The sequence below is a fragment of the Anarrhichthys ocellatus genome, unplaced genomic scaffold (genome assembly GCF_004355925.1).
Source record: "Anarrhichthys ocellatus isolate YVR2014 unplaced genomic scaffold, GSC_Weel_1.0 scaffold29, whole genome shotgun sequence".
NCBI classification, from domain to species: domain Eukaryota; kingdom Metazoa; phylum Chordata; class Actinopteri; order Perciformes; family Anarhichadidae; genus Anarrhichthys; species Anarrhichthys ocellatus.
Genome location: NW_022280059.1, coordinates 5,501,447 through 5,526,956, shown reverse-complemented (window position 1 = coordinate 5,526,956; position 25,510 = coordinate 5,501,447).

The following is a 25,510-nucleotide window of genomic DNA, read 5'->3' as shown; positions in this document are numbered from 1 at the left end:
TGAGAGTATTCAGAAACAGATCTCCCTTCCTATTCCCCTTACCCCCACCCTTAATCCATCCCCCACTCCCTTTCCACCAACTCCCCCATCTCTCACTGCAGTGTTGTCGCAGTGAGTCTGTGTGTAGGAGAGGCATGTATGTGCATACTAACACGGGCCGCGCTGTGCTTCCCCCTATGCCAACACAGAGCGCCTGCTGCCCGCGCTCTGGCTTCTTATAAATAAGGGAATAAGCATTGAGCTGCTATTAAAGTTGATGGAGACAGATGGCTGCTGTTGTTTACAAGTTTAACTAAATCACCGGCCGATCAGCTGTGACAACCCCCGTGGAAAGTTGAAAGGCTGGAAAAGGAGCAGAGGCAAGGGAATAAGTGAGAGGTGGCAAACTGATAGCTGCAAACCATCTTTAGCAGGTGATTGGTGACATAATTCATCACTGCCTCCGCCGCATCGAGTCTACTGTTATTAGCATCAACGTATCTCAGAGATTAATGCACCTTTCATTGTGAGGTTTACCCACAAGTCTATCTAAGCTCGCATACAGTAAGTGAGGTCAGTTTTTTGGTCTCTTTTAAGTCATAAGGATCATGTCGCAGACAAAAGCATCCGTCTTCTCAGTGTGTCAAGTGACACTTATGGATTCAAAGTAATTTAGATGTCCACTTTGAATGCTAATGTATACAAAACACACCCTACTGATGTAGCGATTCATTATTTACTATTCAAAGTCCTCAGGGGGGGACATCTTGTTCAGCGTGGTCATCTTTAAGTGTTTGTCAGTGGCAAAATTGTATATTGATTGCAGTGTTTGGTGAAGATGAGTTCATTGTCACGGTGGCGTTTCCACAGAGAATATGCAGACTAGTCATGCATACGAGGGGAAAACCCATCAGGTATGTTCAAAGTGAAATAGTTTGTCCCAATCCAAAACTCATAATGAATTGATATTTCCCAGTTTTGTCATTCCACTCTGTCAGAGGTGACATTGATATTCATACATCGCAGCAGGCTCTGTGTCAATTTCCAAGTCTTATTCAAATCTGCTCTGAATGGAGCACAAACCCCTCAGCAGGGCTGGCTGCGAGGATGATAGCCCGTCCTGTTTGAAGAGAAAATTACAAGAGCAATACACCCGGGGATCTATTCTCATTCTGCGTGATGTCAATGCACAAGACGTCTTGCAGCAATTTCATCCAAATTAAGTATTTTCCTCCATCTCTTTGTTTTTGTTTTTGTTTTTTTTAGGAACATGTATAGATTGAGTGCATCATGCATCTTTAAACATGGCAGTGCCTGCACGGTGAACATACACGCATTTGCAATATACTTTAGGGGAGATCCGATTACAATCCTTGACCCTGCGACCTTAACCTTCACCCTTATCGTTGCATCTTAACCTTTACCCTTCCTGAACTCATTTTTGATTCAAAGCCATTCTGTTAAATCCCTGCATCTTAAAAACATAACTGCTTCCCTTGTAATCATAATCCTTTGGCATAATAGATGCTTTTTGCTGAACTGTTTTGAGTCATACAAGCTGGGGAAACATGCGCATGCACCACCAGACACACACACACCCACACACACACACACACACACACACACACACGCACACACACACACACACACACACACACACACACACACACACACAGAAGTGCAACATAAACCCTGTGATTATTTTACACTCTGTTGTCAACTCTCTGAAAAATAAAAAGAATTTTGTTAATGTTTGTAAGTGGTTTGACACCCCCCTGCTTTATCCATCAGCCCCTCTGACCCCGGGGGGCCCCCCCCCCCCCCCCTCGATGACCTTTAAGAAAGGCCATCTGTTCCCCTTTACAGGATGTGACTGAAGAGGCGGGTCTCCCAGACACCAATTGATTAGAGATGCATTAATCAAGCTGAGGGATTATCCCTAGCATGGAAAAGGCTCCTTTCTATAGTAAACCAATTATACTTTTTTATGGGATGAGAAGGTTAACTGGCTGCATGAGCAATCCGTTTAAACCATTGACACTGCGGGTCTGGAGAGGTAAAAAAGGGAGAAGGAGAACGGAGGCGGAGGAGTTGGCTTTGTGGGACGGGAGGCCGAGGGCAGGGAGGAGCGCAATATGGAGTTGGAATTGAGAGTGAATAGAGTGAAAAGCATAAAATGATATTATTGGCCATTAAAGTTAATTGCGGAAGTTGCAGCAAAAGGTCCATGGAAGGCAAGGATGCATGATGCCGCCCTTGCAGCTCACATGGAGCAGTGTTTTCCCTTCATGCTGCGTCAAGCACGCAGCAGAAGGAGGAGATTCTGATAAAGGTTCTCTCTCCACTTTAATGGCTCCCATGACTTTAATGACCGCTGCCCTGATCTCAGACTTAATGACCCTTCTAGTTTGAGGGGGGCTAAATTAAAGCTGTAAAGAGAAACATCCTTTCATTACCACTCCCCCATAGCTTACAGTCACATCAGTAACCTGATAACAATTAGCTCATGACGCTCTCCATTATAATGGCAGATTTTAAGTTTATGGGTCCTGATCTATTAAAGCTCCATGTGGCATGACTCGCAGATTGTCATTCAGAATTAATCAGATCCATTCACATTATATTGGATTACGAAAGTAACTTTAAGAGGGTAATAATAATTGTACATTTGAAACTACATGGTGATTTTACTTTGTTTTAAATTACTTTATTGTTTAAAGATCAAAGTAAAGCTACATTATCTCTGTTAAGAACCATTCCCACTGGATTACCCCCCCCCCCCCCCCCCACACACACACACTAACACCCACTAACATTTGTGTTCTGTCTTTAGCGGGAAAGGTTACAATCTGCATTCATTCCCCAGACAAATGACCCTGTAGTAGTCACAGGTGTTTTTTATTGGGTCCAGCTCCGATCGGCAGTAATGGAAACATGACACGTGGGTGGACGCGCTAATTTTCAGAATCAGAATCAACTTTATTGGTGTACGCATACATGGAATTTGACTCCGGTTTTCACATTGCTCTCAATGTACATACATAGAATATACAAATAAACAAGAAAAATTAAAAAAACAAGGACATTAAAGACAACAAAGTAGAACAGAGAAACTAAACATTAACATTTAACTACTATGTACAATATAAATATATATCAAAGACCTTTTTGCGATGCTAACTAAGTGTCACGCACTGAAGTGAATAAATGATGAATACCTTCAACGGGGATTTTGACAATTATTCTAAGTTATTAATGTACAAAATATTGTATTAATATGCTTTCCTCAAAGCCACCACTCCAGTCAGACAACAGTAATCTTACCTCGCTGATCAACAAAACACACTTCAAACTCGACAGAAACAGAATGTAACTCAACCAAGGTCTTGTTCTTTCCACTCTTCCAACAATTACCAACTCTGGTTTGGTCAAAACAAACCCTTAATTCACAGAGTTAGATGTGGAAAGGGTCAAAAGAAACAGCCGTTATATGCGCTCCTCGAAGTTACCCGACTCCACTGACAAACAGTCATTGTTACGTCACTGATCATTGTAAAACACACTTAATTCAAACTCGACAGAAACTAAATATAAAAACAGCTACCTTTCATCCCCATTTTCCAAAAGTCCGAAAAACTGTCTACACCACAGTCTATCTGACAGTGTAAATGCTTTAAAATCACTTTTAAAATTCTATTACTTTTACAAAAAGTATTTTTAGATGCACGTTCTCATGTGCTTTCTTGTGCTTTTCAACTGTGTATGTTTACTGGGTGTTTCAGTCTGTGGTCTCAGTGTTCTGCATTTTGGCTCACTGTTGCACGATTGTGAAGAGCTTACTGTAAATGGTGAGGCTTCAAAACTACCCTTGAAAAAAATGATCGGCAGCACTGATGTTTTTGTTCCGTTTATGCTCAATGCCTCTGACATTGAATATTGTGACATAGAATATGATAATAATATTACCGTATGGCTTTTAGCTGGAGGTTGTCTAATGGTTTGATAGGAATGTAAATAAATGCAATGCAAAGTGAGTAACTGATTCTATCTGAGTTGTGTCAGGTCACACACAGTATTGTTAGTAATTATGCTGTAATATCCGAGTCTATTCTTACAATGTGGAGATGCCATTTTAAAGACAATACAGCTGTGTCTGGTTCAGGAGCAAAACGTCTGTTGCGCAGATTTCTTAGGTTTTCCAGGCCCACTTCAGCTCTGCAGTCTTTTGAGGTTGTGTCTGCTCCTTTTATGTGGAAAAGTAGGACTGGATATGTTTTGGTAGCTGAGACTTGAGCTACACTCTGCTGCTTTGCCTGTCATGACATATGTCTTACTTAATACAATATGTACAAAATAGAGGTTATGATTTATTTACACTTTTATCAATTTGCTCTTTTTCAAACCACTGCTGCTCCGCAGTTATTCTCTCTGTGCTGAGACAGACTATAAACTTCAAGGACAGAATAATGCTCTTCTAACTTGAGAAATAGAACTGTCTGTAGAGTGTTAGCCTATATCTGTCTTTTTGTTCTATCTTAAAGTGCAGTTTGCAGATGACAGATACCAACCTCTGGGGCCTCATCAGCTTATGTAGCGGTGCACAGAATGACGTCACACAGGCTCAATCTGGTGCTACACATTTAATGAAAATGGTTCTGTAAAATACAAAGATATAATATATACGTTTAGGTATGCAGTCGCTTCTCAGCACTTTCTTCTTCTATCCTGTTCAGAGATTCTCATGTTCTCGCGTATTGACCATATTTAATACTAAACAGTAGTAACAAAACAATAATATGAGCGACGGGGGCTCCCTCTCACGAGGGCTCATTATCACGGCTGCCGTCCCGTGCTCCTACTGCTACAATGACGGTCAGCAATCTGGCATTAGCTGCTAGCTAGCTAAACTTACACAGTTAATCCTGTTACAAATAAACATTTACAAGATCTAACACATTGCCACCAACGTACAGTATAACAGTATCTACTAGCCCGGGGTACCTAAATAACATCACCAGCTTACCTGTAAAATACAAAGATATAATATATATACGTTTAGGTATGCGGTCGCTTCTCAGCACTTTCTTCTTCTATCCTGTTCAGAGATTCTCATGTTCTCGCGTATTGACCATATTTAATACTAAACAGTAGTAACAAAACAATAATATGAGCGACGGGGGCTCCCTCTCACGAGGGCTCATTATCACGGCTGCCGTCCCGTGCTCCTACTGCTACAATGACGGTCAGCAATCTGGCATTAGCTGCTAGCTAGCTAAACTTACACAGTTAATCCTGTTACAAATAAACATTTACAAGATCTAACACATTGCCACCAACGTACAGTATAACAGTATCTACTAGCCCGGGGTACCTAAATAACATCACCAGCTTACCTGTAAAATACAAAGATATAATATATATACGTTTAGGTATGCGGTCGCTTCTCAGCACTTTCTTCTTCTATCCTGTTCAGAGATTCTCATGTTCTCGCGTAACACTTCGTCCTCATTAACACATAGGAAACATAATAAACTCACTTAACTTACACTACACCCAAGCAACTATTGTACTTCCTGAACTCAAATGACTTATTGTGCCACACTTACACTGATGAGTCTACCAGATCAGCAGATAACAGTGTGTGTGTTTTTAACTATGATATTTAAGCACGTGTTTTCAATTGGATGTCTCATGCTAAGCCGTCAGAATGATTCTCCTCCTTTCAACACACGATCATGATCATCTTTGGTACCTGACACCACTTCATTCATATAGATACAGATCACGCATTAACAGGTCACATGTATTTATGCATGATCTTATATTTCCCCATCTCTATTTGTAACTTCAAACCCGATAGTATGCTCCGGAAGGAGAGAGTTCAAAAAGGAATAAGTTGTTTTAATTAAATTACATTTTGAGTCACGTTAAAGGTGCTAAATTTGAAATTCAATATCATAATCATTGAATCATCATCTCGTTTTCTTAATTGTAAACCATTTGTTTCATATAACTAAACTGCTGTCTTTCTCTCTTTGCACCAACTGCAAATCAACATTCTTCAGGGATAAAGTTGACCGTCTCGGATCAGGCGGCTCTTTCCAGTGCAAATATACTTGTTGAGTAAAGATAAATCTGATCCTGATCAGGGACTCTGTCTGCTCTTAGACTCTCATTCTAATAGATTTCTCTTTGATCTCCACTGATCCACTGCAGAAGAGTGCTGGCATTAAAAAGTCACCCTGCAGGTTACAGTAATGGTGCAGCAAATACAAACGTCTGACGTCCTCGGTTGGCTCCTCACATAGGACGTGTATATAAAGTGAGTCATTCAGGTACAAAGACACAGATTTTACTAACACTGTTACAACACGAATCAAAGACAATTAAACTAAGGGCTGTTAAATATGAATGTGACGTGCCTCTTTTCTAATTCATGCGGAAAATATTTTTTATTAAGTGACAGAGTTTATATTTGGCATCAAGGCTGTGACAATAATAAACTCTCCCACATGGGGAGCAGAGCCTACAGGTGGCTGCACAGCAGAGAGTAAAGCGTGACATGTGTGAATGTAGCAGCCAAACTCGAGCTGTCTGCCTGAAGTTGCTTGCAGGTTTCATTCTATTTAATGTAACCTTGTGTCCAGTTTAAAGAGGCTGGTGGAACAAGATCCAGCAGGTTATTTTTGCAGTAAGAGCCAGTCACTGCAAAAAAATCGTTTAGAACGTTTAGAACTGAGTTATTATGATTTCCTTTTTTTAATATTTGAATAGTGGCCTGCTATAGAGAGAAAAGAGTAAAACTGTAACTTCCATTTGTAGAGCTAAGAAAGCCTCATTCATAATAGTAACAATGGAAATTATTTTAAATCCAGCCCTGGAACAAAAACTTGTTCAATAATGTGCAGTTCACCTCTTCAGGACTTAAAGAAAGGAACCAAACTGTAAAATTGTCCATGCAGGAATTCACAACATATGATGAGGGGTAAGCAGTTTTTGTCTGTCTATAAAGGGTAACAGGACCAAGCGACAACCTCTGGTGCTAAACAAATTAAACAAAAGTGCCAAAAGCGAAGGTTACTTTACCTAGTTACCTAGTAGTAACCCTAGTTCTATGAGCACAGGCTGAGCTCTCTACAGGACTCTGTGGGTAAAAGTCTCTTACGCTTACTGAAAATCTACATAAGCTTAGCCGGCCAATCATAACGTGCCCCGTCGGTGAGCTTATAGAACTAGAATTACAATGTCATAACCTACATTCTAACTCACACAGGCTCTGCCCCCTGAGGAATGTTCTCTTTGAGAAATGTGATTTTTGATAAAAACATTTTTTCACATTTTCAACAGTATGTAACACATTCACAACATCAACAGGACTGAGGGAGGGTGGAGAAAGCCACGCCACCATGTCGTAGGGGGGCCCCGGGAAACCCACTCCATCAAGATGCACCATCTCTCAGACAGTAATTGTTGTTCCTTCTCACCGTTGCATTGTTCTCAACTTTCCCTTGAGGGTGAGCGAGCGGCAGATGAAGGCTAAACTGAGATTTCACGACCTCCAGGCGTTTAAAGCGCTGAGTGACGGGTGAAATCGATCCATGAAAAACCAAAGTCACAATGAAGCAAATACTTGTGCTGCCACGCTGGTAGATTTTCATGGGGGCTGCAGTCTTTAGTATGCTTTCGAATTAATCTTTGTTTAACTTTAAGATCACAAATGTTTCAGATTGTAATAGAGGATGCTAACGTACTGTAGATGCTCATTTATCTTTGTTGAATGAGAGACCATTGTCCTTTTTGGCTCCTATTCAAACATTGATCAAATATTAATTATAACAAAGCTATGTTGTTACCTTTATGACAATCTATATAACTCAGTTAAACCTTGCACATATATCACAGCACAGCAGCATGCTCAATCAATTTGACAGCATTTAGTTTATTCCTCTCCTACCCTTCCTATTCCATTACTAATGATCAACACTAAAGCCTCTTTTGCACATAGTTCCCAGTAAATTACTGGGAACTATGTGTAAATTACTGGGATAACCTTTCAGGCACCAATGATGATTTTCACTTTTCTCACATGGACTACATTCATGTTCTTGTTAACGTGAAAGCGCCTTTTGTCAGACGGACATAACCTTTTACATTTTTGCGTTCTGCTTTCACTCACAACACAGCCGTGAATATTAGTAGTAATAAGTCTTGAGGTTGGAAATTAGTGTTATATGACCCATTCATGAAATGTTCCAGAAACTTTTCAGGGATAGTCTGAATGTGTGAAAGGGTATATCATCTGCACTGCCAGCCCGGCAGCAAGCACTTTCATGTCAGCAGTGCCATGACAATGCTTCAGCTGGAGAGCAACCCACCCCCAACACACCTTGCTTTAGTCTGGCTGTATGGTCATCTGCATACATTACATACATTGCAGGGTAAAACTCCAAATGTCCCACAGGACCTTCACTATTGTAGTTTAAAGTCCATTTTGAACCAGAAAAAGGTAACAGCATGGAGACAATTTTTTGTACCAAAAGAGCTGAAGCTGTTTCAATTACTGTGTTCAGGCAATCTGTTCGGGCAACTGCATTCACAGTTATTTTCTCTGCCTCACTGCTGGACCATACCCACATCTGAGGTCAGCGCCGCAGTATTTTCTGACTAAATATAACTAGACTTCAGTCCAAAGATATTGCACAGCGGCAAGATTACCGACTCGTTCATCTGTTTGTCGCCATTGCTTGTGTGGGTGGTGACCCGGTGAAGTGGATAATCTTGTCTTTGCTACAAATCTTCATGAAACACAGTGGTTCTTTGATCATGTCAACAACTTGATGAAACCAGACAGGAAGCTGAATCCATGAGAAGCGTGATTCAAATAAGTGCATTGTTTTTTTAAGTGGACTGCTTGTAATTCCATGCCATTCAACCTCAGACAGACATCATCTGAACAATAGCTCCTGTAGCCATTGATGCAGGCAAGTTATTTTCACTTTGTTTTAAATTGCTTTTAAATTCACTTTTATAGCCTACATGTGTTTACTTTCTTTACTGAGAAAGACAAAAGTGAAAAAAACTGTCAAAGCTCAGCTTTGGGACGGGAAGAGATACGGGACACGATGAGGACACTGAGAGAAATCGAGATAGTGATGGAGATGAGAAAGGAAGAGCAGGTACTGCCCACTGTACCCAGAATAAGATTAACATTATGTATCTGTGCTTGAAAACTCACCTGATTCAATTCAAGCTATGTCATTACAACAGAAATATGTTTTTTCGTTCAAACAGTGGAACCTATCAATTTAACAATACAAACACCCTGCACAATTATTGTACAGTAACATTGTACTATTATATACATTTGAAGAGCACATTTTGCTTACATTGCTGTACTGTTTGAGATTTTTATTATTCAAGTCCAAAATGATGCAAACACAAAAGATGAAATAAAAAAGGCATCATTTTTGTAAATTATTTTCAATAGACTTTGAATGGAGAGGCAGTCACAGAAAAAGTTGCAGGCAGTGAATACAGAGGGTGAGAGAGAACAGTAGTGTGAATTTGCTTTTACATGAACACTTTAACTAAACATCATCAACATTCATAAACGCATGTTTTGGACCTCAACAATTCTAAAACCCTGCATATGGCCAGGCCTCACCATTTCTCAGCTTTGAAATTCAGTGAAATGGCAGCACTTTTTCTAAGCCGCTCCCACAGGGGGCTTCAGGCAGATAGAGTTAGGTGTGTGTGTGGGTGTGGGTGGGGGGGGGGGGGAGGGGAGTTGATGAAACATACATGAACAGATCAGTATAATACATGAGCGGCAGTAAAATGCTGTGACAAACAATGTCACGGCCGGACTCGGGTGGACAGCGCTGCTCTCGGAAAGATAAGGCCACTGACCTTGAGGTTGTCGTTTACTTGTGTTTACCTTCATTGCTGTCTTCACGTGGAGCTTCAGGTTACTGTCAGGCTCTTAAGTGGCCATTGTCCTCCAGTCTGCTTCCGGCTCTGGAAGTACAGAAAGCAGGGGGGGGGGGGGGGGCTGAGAGTTGGCTGGCTGTGTGACTCGGGGCTTTGCTTGCCACCTGTCTAGACATCAGGAAGATAACATCATCACTTTTAATCCATACTAGAGAGCCTGGAGGAGACACGATTAAGCACCCATGCCTGACTGTTTATCTGTACACATGTCTTCCTCCCCTTACGACAAAATGTGCACTTCTAATCGTGCAAGATGCAACACATTGAAGACAAACGGTGCACAATGTCCCCCTTCTTTACTTGGCAAAGGCTTGTAGGCTTTGGTGAAGAAAAGCCCGTTTGTCCAGAGTGATGTGTCCTGAAGTCGCTGCATTATTTTCAATCACAACTACAATTTAATGCATAATCCCTTCCCTGTGGTGTGAGAGCCGTGCTCATACATAGATATGCCATTCTTTCAGTCATTCCAATTTGCTTGAGGATGTTGAATTGTAAGTATGACTCAGTTCTCAGTAAAAAAAAAAAGGTGTTGCGACTGCTTAGTTCCCCACACCGTCAGCCTTTAGACTTTCACAGGTTGACTCATATCGTAGCTATATTTATTCATCTCATTTCAAGAGGTGTCTTGGCAATTACTTCTGGCACTTCAAAATGCCACTGGATTTATGTAGGAATAATGATTGGCATGAGAAATGCTTTAGCCTGGTGCTGTACCTGATGGGTTTGTTATTAAAGAGGACAGGAGATTATTGTATGGGACTCAAGAAGAAGACATCAGGATACAACTCTCTCATGTAACACTGCACCAAGACTGTGAGAGTACATGAATGACTTGGTTAATCCTAATAATACCCCACAGTTCCTGTGGTTTCACTTCATCTCTTTAAAGTTCAGTGTGTAGATTTTCTTGTGATTATAGTGAAATTATTCTGATGGTATAATCTTCCTTTGTAAAAAAAAGACAGAAAGATTGGTGCAGTTTGTTCATCTCAGTGTCCCTGGAATGGATCCATGGATGGCGTACATAATGAATACGTACACACACAATCAAGCTGTCCGATTTTGATTCAAATGTCTCCTAACTCTGATTGGTTCGCAGAAGTATGTGGAGTCAAATTGGTCCAACTGAGTCCTGCATATTTCAACTTAGTGAGAGGAGCAAAGACAAAAAAACAAAACATCTTTGGTTATTTCACATAAAAGACACCACCTAACATAAATTGTGTTCATGCTTTCTCCAATGGGCTCTGACTACAGGCCAGAACGTTTTGCACATCCATGATTGTTAGCATTGACAGTGGTCGTCTCTTCAGATCTCTATAGATATGTGGCTGGATTGTTTATCTAGGGTTAGGTTTCCTTATATATTATGAATAATCAGGCTAGTTTCAAATAAGCTAGGTATTATTTCACTATTATGGGGATAAAATAAAACTTTTAGTCATTTTTATCATTCATAGTTTTACTCGACAACTGAAAACGTTTAAGTCCAGTTTAGTCATTACATTTATTAAACTTTTATTCATAGCTTTTAGTCAAAATAATTTCTCTTAATTTTATTCACTATTTTTCAGTCCTGCATCAAATGCCCACATCCATCCGATTAAATTGAATATTTCAGTCAATCTACGATAGCGAAAACAATAATATTGTCATTTTAGCCAAACTTATTTCACATAAGATTTGATCTTATAATTATCTGATGAAAAACACAGGTTGAATGATTAAGCATTCAGCTTCGTAGGGATGGGCATTTTCAGCAAAAATACTATTCAAAAAATCACTGTGAACTATCCGATCATTCTTCAAACCAACAAACAAAATGTATGCATTATACAGGACTGAGACAAGAAAGACAGAGACGGGCTGAGCGCTGCCGCCACAGCGTGCAATGAGTGTTTGAGACAGAGAGAATAATCGAGAGAGGGGAAGACAAGGTGGAAAATAAAGATTTTTTTTTTTCATTTTTGTGTCGTATTTTTTCGTCAACAATATTGCATATTTGATACCGTCACTGTTGGTGTTTAATGAAGTAGGTCCCGTCTCGTCATCTCGTCTTAGTCACAGAAAAAAAGGTACTTGATGAACATATTTCATCATAGTTTTTAGATGTTTCAAAACAACAATGGCGGCCCCTTACGAGGTTAGCGATATGCTGATATCAGAACTAGAGAATATTTATTCATTGGCTTTTCTCCATGGAAAATATTTTTTTGCTCTTTGGATTGGAGGATGGTTCATCCAAATCACCTGCCAAGTATTTTTTTGAAAGTGCCTGCCCTTTCCCAAACAGTTTCCAATGATGGCTTCTCAGATGGTTGTGTGTAACAAACCATCTGGCGGGTCAGGTTAACTTAATAAATGTATTATGTTAATCATCAATTGTCTGCATTACCTCTAGTACTGCTAAATGTATCTGTGCTTTTGCTTAACATTACTCAACATACACGTTATTTTGGGGTATTTGTTATGTTTCTTTTACAACCTCCAACAGAAATTGGTTGTCTGTAACTTAATTGCTTTCTTTATCTTAAGCATTGTAGCTACATTATTGTAATGTATATCTTTGTTAATTAAGCACCATTTTAAAATTTGGATTAAGAAATTTTGTGCATGGATGCTGAATCATTTATAGGAGAATCACAATTTATCTAAGAGTTGATTAAAAGTGCGCCTCAACTGTAATGTTCTGGCATTGTTTGGACCCTAACCTTAAGGACACGTCCGCTGTCCAAAGTAAATAAATAATTTGAGCAATATCAACAATATTTGTCCGAGATCTCATGTTCAGTCGGGTCAGAACACGTGGAACTAATCAGCGGGTGCACGCTTGCCCACACAGTTTGAATTGAGTGCCTTGAGTCAAGATGCTCAGACTCTGTGAAGTCTCTGATGGAGAGTTCTACCACCTGTTTGGCCCCCATGTCTTCACTGCTCAGTGAGGCACAAGATGAAGCACTTTACATCTTAGTGATCCTCCTACTGCTGCTCATCACTCTTCATAATACCTTCCAACGCCTCCCTTCGATAATCTGCTGAGCAAAATGAGCAATGCCCCGATCTTTCTGCCACCCCCCTCCCCCCAAAAAGCAGAGACACGCTTCATTTCAATTCGATGGTGACAGTGATGAGGCAGCCCTCCCCCATCGTCACCATGACAGTGAAACAGACACATGTGCTCATCCACACTGCTCTGTTTAAACTTCAGATTCACCAGCAGATGGCTGGAAAGTCCGCTGCTGACTTAATGTGCTGTTTAGTTTTCATTATGTGAGGGGACACAAAGCGTGGAATGATCAATGTTTTAGACAGCGAATAATCAGTTGGTTTGTTGGAGCTTTATATGCTTATAAAAAGCACCTGCGTCTGAATGAATTTGTATCTGTTGTATTTAAATTAACATGGATGGATTACTGAACAGAGCTTTGGTTTGAAGTGACCATTTCTTGTTAGGGAGTCGAATAAAGAGAGTCAAATGACCACATAAAGATGCAAAACAACCACAAAGAGATGCAAAATGACCACATAGAAAAACGAAACAACCACAAAGAGATTCGAAACAACTACAAAATCGAAATGACCACAAAGAGAAACAAAAGGACTATAATGCATTACATGGATGATGCATTAAACTACGACAATGTGATCATTTACACTTGTAGTTTCAAGTCTTGTATCCGGACAAAATCCAGATGAGATACAGGACACTTTCATTTACTAGGTTTTCCTGCAGATTTTCTCAGCTACTAAGTAAATGACAAGTTGTTTGATATTATTCTGTGATAAATATTCTAACTTCCAGAGTCTAATATCCACTTAATCATGCTCCTGTCTGTCTCAGAAGTTTTAGCAAGAAATGCAATACAGATGCCACTGTTTTATGACGGGTGATTTCAAAATAATCCATTTCGAGATATAAAGAGCCCTGGGGATTTGCATTTTAATTATACATTTTGATTCGCTGGGGTTGATTACTTTCATTCTCTGGCAGCAGGTTAATTGTGTGAGCTCAGTTCCGCAACACTGTGGACTTGTCATTACTTGTGTGAATAATATTCGCTTCTGTTATCCAAAAGGGGCATGTTCACTATTTTGTACTTTTACCATGGCAGCACAAAAGTTTTCAATATTTTTTGTGATTCAGTGGTTTTGCTGTGAGTTGATGAGTTATTAACTGGTTGGAAAAATAGTCAAACTCATACCGCTGTTACGATTGCATTGCCCATATTGTTTCGTCATGGAAGTTTCTCAATGATTTGCATCGATTGGCTCCCATGCTCGGCCCGTCAGCTCAGCTGTAACCCTGTTCTGCGCGGAGTTGGTCCATTGGGAGCCCTGCTTAGCTCAGTGTGCACGGAGTAGGGGAATTAGTTTGGGCTTTCAAAAGAGGCATGGTGGAGGGATCTGCTATGCATCCGAAATCATTGCTGCTTGCAGTTCCCAGTGGACAGGAGCACTGCTGATTTCTAAACACAGAAGGTGGAGAAGGACATGGATGGAACATGTATTGACAGTTTGTTGTGTGGTGTCCTTCCATTGAAAATATCCTTTTTTCATTTGCAATGTTATTTGTGTGTTATCTTTAGTCACTTTAGACGATGCGGTTTGTCATATCAATTAAACAATCTTTTTTTTTTTTTCTCTCCATATTGCATCCTGAAATGTACCGAATCTCCAAGCGGTATGTGATACACTGTAGCTGAAAGCACATTTTGATTAATGCCTGAGTCAGAGATCACAACTACTAATTATAAGGTATAGAATAACAGTGTGAGTTCTGGCTTTTTGTTGAAGCCAGGATTCATCTATATGTAAATAACTGCAAATGATGCAAAGAAAAACAGGCAACTGTGAAATGTGATTTCAATTACTGTGTCTGGTCAAAGCATTTCCATATCAATAATTGCTTAAGTCTGACAGTGTATTCTGAAATTATAGTGTCCGTAGGAAGATGATGTTTTCCATTTGTTGTGAGTGAAGAAAACTCAATTTGATTAACAGTTAGCAGCATCCATTGTTTGGTGATGTTATCATGTGCAAAATAGGAGCCGAGTCTAAGGAGGGATTTACAAATGAGGTTTTTTTTTTTCTTTCTACAATGCAATATTTTCTAGCAAGGTAAGAAAAAAAAAAAGACTTGCTGCCGGCTATAGTTATGGAATTCCATCTACTTTTTCCAACATTGAAGCTTTTTTACGACTCTTCATGAATTCAATTCATGTTTGCTCATTTTATTTGTCTATGATATTCACCAATTTATATTCTGCTTCCCCCTCCCATGTCTGCTGCACCCCTGCTGTGCAGTTCAGCGATAAACATCTAAAATCTAACCTTTCCATCTCTGGCCATCAGACAAACTCTAAATGTCAGTGATGGATCTCTCTCTGAGATGCCTGCCAATCAGAAATACTTTTGATGTCAGACACCTCTCATCTTAATTTGGGTGTTGTTTGAGACGGAGAGTCTGTTGCTGGTCTGTCCCATTGTGTGAAGGGAGCTGGTCTGTGGAGGGGGGTGGGTGGGTAGACCAGGGCCAGATGAGACCCCATCTGGACAGACCCTGCATCCTGCCAACTCTCACCCCAGTGGCTCGGGACGCTCCCCACTCATCAGCAGCCATCAAAGGGTGCCTGCCCACCAGCACACCCTGAGTGGGCTGCCAGCTCAATGAGTCCCCCAGCTCATTACTGACAAAAAGAGCCAAAAAGCAGGGAGCTCCTCAATCATTCAACCACCCGCAGGTCCCAGGGTAGCCACCTTTTACAGAATGAACTGTGTACAGACAATGTTGGTAAGCTTGCGGTTCGTTTTGCAGATTTACTTTAAACACTTAAATCCACAGCCTGATATCCAACAGAAAAAAGTATTCTAATGAGACTTTTGTGAATTTGATACAAACTGGGTCTGCACTGATACAGTACATACTGCTTTCAGGAAATAGTCACAGCCTTTCATTCAGTCTAACATTATAAATGGTTCTCATCGTCTCCTGCCTACATACTGAAAATCAATATAGCAGTACCCTGCTGTACCCATGGGTAGAGAACCATTCGGTCACTAATCAAACCAGAGGTAATGTGTTTGCGACCCAATGTTAGACACAACAAGCTCAAATTATAACTTAAATAACCACAAATTATAAAGTATGCTAACCTTTTGTATTAAAAATAACCCAAACACCGAGTTAAAACAACCAATTGTCTTGTGTTTTCATTGGTAACACTTTGACTTTCCAACCCTGGGTACTGGGTAAATTTAACCCAGTATTGCATTGGATCTATATTGCCCCAAACATGCTCTCTGTATGTTAGAGAATACGGACGAGACCACCTCACCTTTGTAGTTTAACAAAACTCACGGCTGCAGTTTGCTCGATGAAGTTGTAGTGCTTGCGGCCGCGACATACGGAGGCAACATTAGTCCTGATTTCTACTGCTACTGTGGTCCTTTTTGATTTTTCGGATTTTTAATCACTGTGGGATTTTAGGTAATCTCAATATAACAAAATGTGTCTGATATCAAACTTCTTTTTTTTTTTTTTTTGTTGAAAATTTGCATTTTTCTTGAGAGAGCAACATATCTACTGATCATGGATCTGCCACATGGGTGTTAACAGAATAAGACTGTTAAGTATGTCTGCTGATTAAGAACAAAACATTTCATGGATGACTAATCGCACACAATTTTATTACAAAGACATCAGTCCAACACTCTCGAGGAGAAAAAGAAAGAGAAACGAGGCATATTCATTCCAGCTGAATGAATAGAGAGGCATGTAAGGCATGACAGTGCTCCTCAGCAGAAAGGTTTTCTTTGTGTGCATGCTTCTTAACTCATTCATTTTCTACAAACCTACATGACGGTAATTTGAGACATGAGAAATACATTGTCATCACTGTGATCTCAAAGACGTATGACTCCTCTACAGGCAAAACCTGACTCCTGTCTTTGTTCTCCTCCTTTCTTTCCTTTTCTTTCACTGCCACATGAGAAAGAGAGCGATAGTGACTCAAGCCCATTCCGACACCCGATATTGTGTGCAGAGCTTTGTTTCGGAGATGACAAATACAAATGCACGTCAGACCAAAAATAAACTGTTGAAAGTAACCTGAGTGGGCTAACGGCACAGCTTTTATCCTTCTATCCATTATACTGTATATGTGCTTATCTTGCTAACAGTCAACGTCTTTACAAAACTGCCTTTATTATAGGATCATCACAATGCACCATAAAGGGTCATCCAGAAAATTGTAGTAAGTGCTTGTGTGGCTTTTTGTCAGTGACATCAGTACAAAGATATTAGCCTCACCAGCATCTGCTTTAGCGTAATTTCCCCCTTGAAAGTAATTCCACTGTCATGAAGTTACTGCTCTGTTATTGGGTGTAATTGGACCTGTCTCAGTTTCTCAAAGCTTTTACCAAAATAGTTTGTGTTTTATTCATTCAACGAGGTAAAATGAAGTGTCTAAATGGAGTCATTAGAGCCCATTAAATCTGAAGTGTGACGCTTTGCCTTTCGCCCATCATCTTTCTATCTTTGTCATTCTCTTTCTGTTATCATGCCTGAGCTGATCTCGAGTGAAGAGTATGTTGGTCGTCTGGGCGTGGTATTCTATTGCAGCTGTTTGGTTTATTGTCAGACTGTAAAACCCGTATGAATCTGCACTATTTCAATGAGGAAAAGATGACACCATGAGTATCCATATTCAATATACTGTAGTAGTTATTTTGCCTACAGGTAGAAATCTTACTCTGGTTGTTGAGTGAAGCTTCTTTTGCATTCCAGCTTTCAAGTTCTCTGTTGATTGACAGAGTTTAGGTATAGTTCAAGCCATAACAAAAACGTACATTTTTTAGGAACTTAAAGGGAAATAATCCAGTTCATCAAGAGCCCACAATTACAAAAAACTACGTATTGTCTGACTTCCCTCTCGTGGTATCGATCAGTGCAGTGTTTTAGTTTCCTTTGTACAGGTTTGGAGTTACCCATTTCGGAGATGCATGCCTTCACCCCAGTAGAGGTAACTAATGTTTTGTTGGAGGAACGTCAACAAAGTGTTGGACTTTGGCGTTAGCTTCCTGTATTCTTCCAACAATCAAGGCTGGTTTCTTTTAACCACGACCTCATGCTCCCCTACGTTTTCCAAGTAGTTATTTTAACCTAAACCAACACTAATAATACATAGTTGTGTCAGATCCGGAAACTGTTTTGGAAGGCACTACTAAATGATGCCCCCTGCTGATATGGGGAGTCAAATCAGAAGAATACAATCTACGAATATTTCCATTTCATTTGGAGGAATTTTTCCCAAAACAATGTCACCCCAGACGGTTTCTGCAGGAGACAATACGATTGACAGTGTGGTCTGTTTTATCCAAAAAAATGGGGACTGAGATGCGTTGTGTTTTATCAGTGTACAATGATTTATCTTTAATTTGGTCGATATAAACAGCATATTTTTCGCAATTTGGATAATTTAAAATGGTGCATTACATATTGGAGAGGGGAGCAATGGAGAGTCCAGCTATCCTCACCTCATAATTTAGCTCCGTCTGTCCCCTGGAGCCAGTTCGTGGGTCTCTATTGTAGAGACGGGCAGGGATGCTCCACCCTCCACCCCTGCAGCTTTTCCCCCAATATTTCTGGTTCAGTGCACATTATTACTCTCAAGGGGAGGAGGTGTTCATCAGCCACAGACTCCATCTTTGATTATTGTCAGCTCTATGGAAGGACACGGCCCATATAATTGTTCAGTGTGTTCCACTGTATCTCTGTCACTATAAGTCACTGATGGTAAGAGCTGCTTAGCTGCTAACACAAGGTGGAAGCTGTTGTGATGGGATGGCTGGATACAACAAGGGCTGTAAAAAGAACACTGTTTCACACGGGCTTTTGAGGAGAAGTTTAATATTTATTTGCTTTCTGGCTAGTTGGTAGCTGAGAAGATTAACGCCACTGTCATGTCTGTATAGTAAATATAAAGCTATACAGCCAACAGCCATCTAACTTAGCTTAGCATAAAGATTGGAAACAAGGGGAAACGGCTAAGAAAGGCAAAATTCGGCAGTTGGCTAACACCCTGTAAAATGGTAAATTGCCATTTTACACTTGACAAGGTTAAACAATGTCTCTCTTAGTAAGCTTTTAGATGTGTGGTTGGTGTATGTTGTTACAGTTGCTCCAAGGCAGGCTAGCCGGTGCTAGTCTTTATGCTAAGCTAAGATCAACAAGCTGCTCGGGATAGCCTCACAGACATGAGTGGTATCAATCTTCTCATCCAACTCCTCGCAAGAGAGAATAAGTGTATTTCCCAAAATGTCAAATTTTGCTTTTAACATAGCTAATATACTGTATATATTGAGTTTACTGTTGTCATTTCCCATAGATCCACTGTCCCCTGGAACAGCCTTAATCAGTCAAGTTCAACCCCTTTTTCACTGTGAAGCCAGACTGTTGACGGGCAACCTAGGTGACTTTTGCATGGGCCATTATCAATCACCTTCATCTAAAGTGAATTAACTTCAGATTAGTGAGTGAGGCTGTAATTAGATTTCATGGGCAGGGCGTTAAAGGGCCAAAGCAGAGCTTTGTGGCACGACAGTATGCTGTGAAGGCATTGTGAATTAGAGAGTAGATAAGCATGAGTGGGACCTTCAGTTCTTAGGATGGTGAAGATGGTTGGAGGAGGTTGTTGGGTGAAATTTGTATTGATTCCTCAGGGAGGAGGAAGAGAGCCAGGTGATAAACCTGGCCTGCTTAAGTTGACAATCAATACAGATTTCAACCCTTCCTGATGAAATAAGCATCAATTACCTGTAACACAGCAGAGGAACTGCAGCAGATAATTACATCTCACACAACAGGTCAGTGGGTGGACTGACTGTGTCTCCAACCTGACAAGGTGGCTAATGCAATTCAGCACGCTCAGAAGGCAGCCGAATGTGCTCGTTACTGCAGCCACGTACCATTGAGCCAGGTCGTTTCCCCTTCAATCAGCTTGACCTTTTCCTCTGTGACTGTAAGTGGCTTTGTGAGTTCACAGCGTTGCTCGAACGGGGCGAGAAGCCTGAGCACATTTTTGTGTACACTGGTTTGATTAGGAATTTTATGGTGTGTTGGCCTTGTTCGAGTAGCACTGCAGTCTGATGTCGTCCCTAGATGGCATTTCTGGAGAAGTGAATGAGCTATCCATTGCTGTGATGAATATAACCCTTATCAGCAGAGTAGGAGTGAGTCTTCTGCTGAGACTTTGTTTCATTTCGAGACATAAAGTTAGCTCAAGAAAGAGTTGTAAATACTGTACAACTACAGCAGGTGGTGAGACGATGACAGTGGAGAAGGCTTGTACAGTAGTGATCACGGTTACAGCGATCATCCAGCTTTTTGGATCACAAAGCTTGGGGCAGAATGCTGTTAAAATAATTCATACGCTGCTTCATTTTGAGACTTTCATACAACATACTGGAAAAAAATTGACAACTTTGGTAATTACATTTTTTCTTGAACTTTCAACTTTCTGTCGGCCACTCAAACAGCAAACAGTCAGTGATGGAGACAAAAAACAAAGGTGCACAAAGCACCTGTGGTTAAAACCGCCCCTTGAACAGCTGCACTGCATTTTGATACGGTCAGTAAAATTCAGTAAACAGCAAAGCTGTCTGTTTCAATACATATTGATGTAATGCATACATAAAAATGTTAATTTGTAATCTGCAGGAGAAATAAAGAAAAATTGACCTGTAGGTCCAGCCATGTTTGGAGTAAACATTACAGATGGCCTTGATTTGCTTTGCAGTTTCCCACATTAATCCAGTGTTTCTTGGTTTATAAATGTATGATGTCCAGAGAGATGTTAGTTTCAGTTTTGTTTTGTCAACAACTTCTTAACTAAATAGCCTTTAAGATTGCAATAATGTTATTCAACATACTACTACTACTACTACTACTACTACTACTACTACTACTACTAATAATAATGTATTATTATTTGTATCAAAATGTTCTATTTAGTTCATTAAAAACCCTTGCATGGTAGCATACCCTGCCATTAAAGCATCTATAAATATAATACACCATTTTAGACCAAAATAGCAATTGTGAATACCAGTTTTGAATTGTTAACTTCCCAGTGTGTGATTAGTTGTTTTGGTATTTTGATTTGTCTCTATCAAAACTGAACTTGACCCACACATAACAATACCTGACCGAGTGTGTGTAAGTGTAAACAGAATTTGAGTGGACTCTTCAGAACCATTAGCTGAGGTTACACTGTAATTGCAGACTAATTGCTGTCTTTTAATACAGGTGACTCCAGCCTCGGCGGGATAAGCCTCACAGGCTTCATCTCATTTTTTTTCTGAAAGCACCTGCCTGGCTGCTGTAAAACATTTTTGAGAGTGCTAATTAGCCTCTCTGACAACGCGCATAACAGGGAGGTAGACAAAAGGAATTCTTTTTACAATACAGGTCCAATCCAAAAGCAAATTAAAGTGAGAGTGCACCACTTAAGCACCTCTGTTCACAGTAAAACAGCTCCATTGAAGCCATCTGGCCAGTACCAGCTACACTGTTGTTGCTACAGAAACCAGTGCCAGCCACCGCCTTCATGCCTGAAGGATTTCGCAGAAGAAAAATAGAGTGCGCAACCTTCTGCGTTATTGGCAATAACACACGGGTATCTGTTCTGGTACACAACCACAAGTGCGTTAGTGGAGACAGCATTTCTCAGAAGAATTGCCAAATTAAAGAATTAGAAAAAGGATATAAGATATTGTTGGCCTGACCAAAAATAAAAAAAAAAACCTTCAAGGGCTGAGAGAGCAAGTAAAGGAAACAGAGGAGACTGAGTAAGAACGAGGCAGGAACGAGAGAGTAAGACATGCAGAGAGAGGGAGAGAGACAGCGGGACATAAAAGAGCAGTTTGTAGCACCGTGCTGCTTTCTCCTTCAGCCTCAGCTGCATTATACACTGAATCTTTTCATGTACAAGTGCCAGAGTCCTCCACTGAGAGCCGGACCCACAAAAAGCCCTCGCAGCCTCGAGCCTGTGGAAAGGTGACACAATCAATAGCCTCTCCCCTGTTGGCTTCTTTGTGCTGGTTATGTGGTGTGGATGGATGTACCCCACCCCCCTCTCCCTCCTTTTTCTATTTTATTCTTTTTTTCTTTTTACAACTCAATGCAACTTTGAACTTATTCATACAAAATACAACTAAAAATAGGGTCGAAAAGGACAGTGAAGACGTGGATTCAAGTGGAATTGTTTTGTCTGTGTCTCCAGCAATTCATCTCAGAGAGTTCACACTTCAAAGAATCTCCCAAATTAGAAATTATTGTCATTATAACTATTATCCCTTTTATATGGAGGTACTGAAATCTGTTCTTGGTTCAGTTATTGTATGCTTTGCTGGTGCAGGTCATCTTTTCATTGATGTGAGCACAAAACAACATGGAAATCTACATGTCAGACTTTGCAGAACAAGTATTTCTCACATTGTATAAACTCTATATGTACGGTTGTTATGCAGCTGCTGAAATTGTTTCTTGATTCATATTTAGGAATGATGGCTACCTCTTCATGACTTGTAACACTTTGAAGCATTACTTCAAAAGTACAATACAGTAAAATCTGTATGATTTTTTTTTTTCAGTTTTCTCCTTTTACCGACAATTTGAAATGATAAACTCATCTTGCACTGTAAGCACTATCGAGCTTGTGGTTACTAGCTTACTGCTGCTACTACCTGCTGCTGCAGCTGTATTGCCTGGAGAGGATGTAGACAGCCATGTGCTGCTTCTTCAGTCATTTCTTTTCAGCTGCAAGCATCGAGGGTGTAGCATGTGTGGAGGTTCAGCGCTGTTCCCAACCTTGAACCAGTTTAGCCTTCCATACTGACGTCATGCTCTCAACCTTTCAGACGGTCCTCCCAAGCACTCAGTAAGCAGCGCTGAGGGCGTGCTCACAGGGTTGAAGTCCAACATATTTTCTGTTCATCGCATTCTTTGTACCAAACCTAGATCTTAGCTGCATTGAAACCACTGTGTTTTAATTGAAAAGGTTAGAGAGAAGAACTAATGGAATGGAAACGGAGCCCGTCCCTCCCTACTGGAGAGTGACTGTTAAGCCACTACATTGAAGCACAATGCAGGGCAGCTTCATTTACTCAGATCTAAGTTGTAAAAACTTTAAAAAGTGGTAACTCAAATTGGCAACTATACACTTGGCAGCGTATCGTAATTCTACGTGCAAGGGCAGGCTGAATGATATAATACACCGTGTCATCAAAGCTGTGCGGCGTACCAGATGCTGTGTCGTCCCTGGTAATGGCTATCATCATTAGTTGTCCCTGGCTACAGCACATGTCTGTCCAGTCTGACCACCTGACTCGCCCCCGCTCCCCCAAATCCCAAACATCAACAAAAAGTGGTGACGAATAACAGACCTCTGCAGGTGAGCCCCAATGCTTAGCGTTTTCCAGTTTGTTCATTCAGTGCGAGGGGAGCTGATAATAACCATATATCTATTAGCTTTTATTTTAACGACAAAAAAAACATTTTGCGACGGGATCTCACCAGCTGGAGGTGATCAGGGTGGATGTTTGTAAACGGTATGAATTAGAGATGGCTGTCATTTCCTACTAATAATGAAAGTTGGTGTATTTTAACTATCCCCATTGATCTTTCCCGAACCATAACAAGGGAATTATGGACTGCGAATAGGAGCTTGCCCTCAGCTCTTTTTCAGAGAAGTCAGGTCTGTTGCATCAAATGATGCAATAGCTATTCTCATGTTTCTAACCTGAGAATTTTTGCACTACATGAATGATGAAACCGCATCTATTTAATGAGTTGGTCTGAATGTAGCACCAGCCATGTTGTATGGAATATGAAGGGCAGGTTTGAATCATTCATTTGGCAGAGCTGGGTGATAAAGACAGAATCAAATATCTCTGAAACATCTTTGAAAGGTCGATGTTGATGGTGTGAGACTATTTTTGGGTATGCCTTTTGCTTTCACACATTCAGGGTGGTTGTTATGGTATCTGAGGGAAAAAATTATATGTGGATGAATGACAATCAGGAAGCACTCACTTTCCTTTTCACTTTACATTCAGAAAAGTGCATCAAATAGCTGTAATGTAACTTCAAGGTCAAGAACAACATTTGTGCAATTTCAGAATTTACAGTAAAAACCCGACAATGTATAGTTTGACCTAAACATTCACTGAAGCTTCCTTTGAAAAGCCTAAAAATGGCTGCAGAGGAAAACATCAGATACGTGTGCAGCAATAAATGAATACATGATCATCATCCATCATTTGAGGTTTGACTGGCACTCCTTTAATTACGTCATCTCGTTGCTCCCTCTTCCTCTGCAACGGTTTAATGGCACCCAGCTGGAAAATTTGCATCATCAGCTGTTTATTTCAGTGAACCAACTCCTAATATTCGCATCACAGTAGAGGATAGACACACACATTGATTTGTGTTTTCTTTTGCCTTTTTCTAGAATATCTGTAAACATTTGTGCTAAAGTTGAATGGAAACCTGGCTTATGATGCACACATGATAAACAGAGACAGGGATGCAATTAATCTGGACTCAGACTGTGGAACAGTGAATGTCTCCCACTGGAGACTAACTAATCCATACTCCTCACTGAAACCCCTTATAGGTCTAATTGGAATAATATACCATCTTACTATACGCTGACAACACTCACTTAATGGAGTTACATCAGCATTAGGGACAGTTGTTACTGAGCTCTGGCACCTACAGTCGGGTTTGAGCAGCTCTAACTATGCCAGACTGAATAGATCAGTCCGGTAGAGCTCAATGTAAAATCAAGAATAGATGCCTCAACTGAAAAAAATCCTATTTATCTCCTGGCTGCTCTTTGTTCCTTTCTGGCCTCAGGCTATTTGTATCTGCTCCGTTCTGTTCTGCTCAAAAAATCAAACTATGAATAAGTTTACCTTATCTCCTGCCTCCAGCATAATAGCCTAATCTTTTCTACTTCGTCTTCTTCTTTCTCTTCTTCTTCTTCTTCTTCTTCTTCTTCTTCTTCTTTTTCCTTTCTGCATTCACTATGAATAGATGTTGTTTTATACTCAAAGACACACATGATTGTTCATTACATAATGTTTGTGCGCTATAGCTGTCCACTAATGCACGAAAAGATGATCATCTGACTGATAAACATGCAAACTCATTCTTCCCTCTCAACATAACCCATAAGAATCATTTTGAAGAACAAGCTCCGATCATGTCAGGGCTCGAGAATATTTGGTAGCCGCAAGGTGTGATGGATTTGTGGTGGAGAAAGGCCAAGCAATAGCAAGGTGCAGTAGGATTTATTTCACATAGCTGGACTGTGAAAGCGAGATACTGTTTTCTGCAACCTTGATTATTTTTATTTGGTGTGCACACACACTGAATGCAAATTAAACTGCCAGGCTCTGCAAAGCGTGTTTTTATTGTGTATACCATAGAGCCTTCCAGGTGTTGACATAAATGATGCATCTGTGTGTGTGTGTTTTT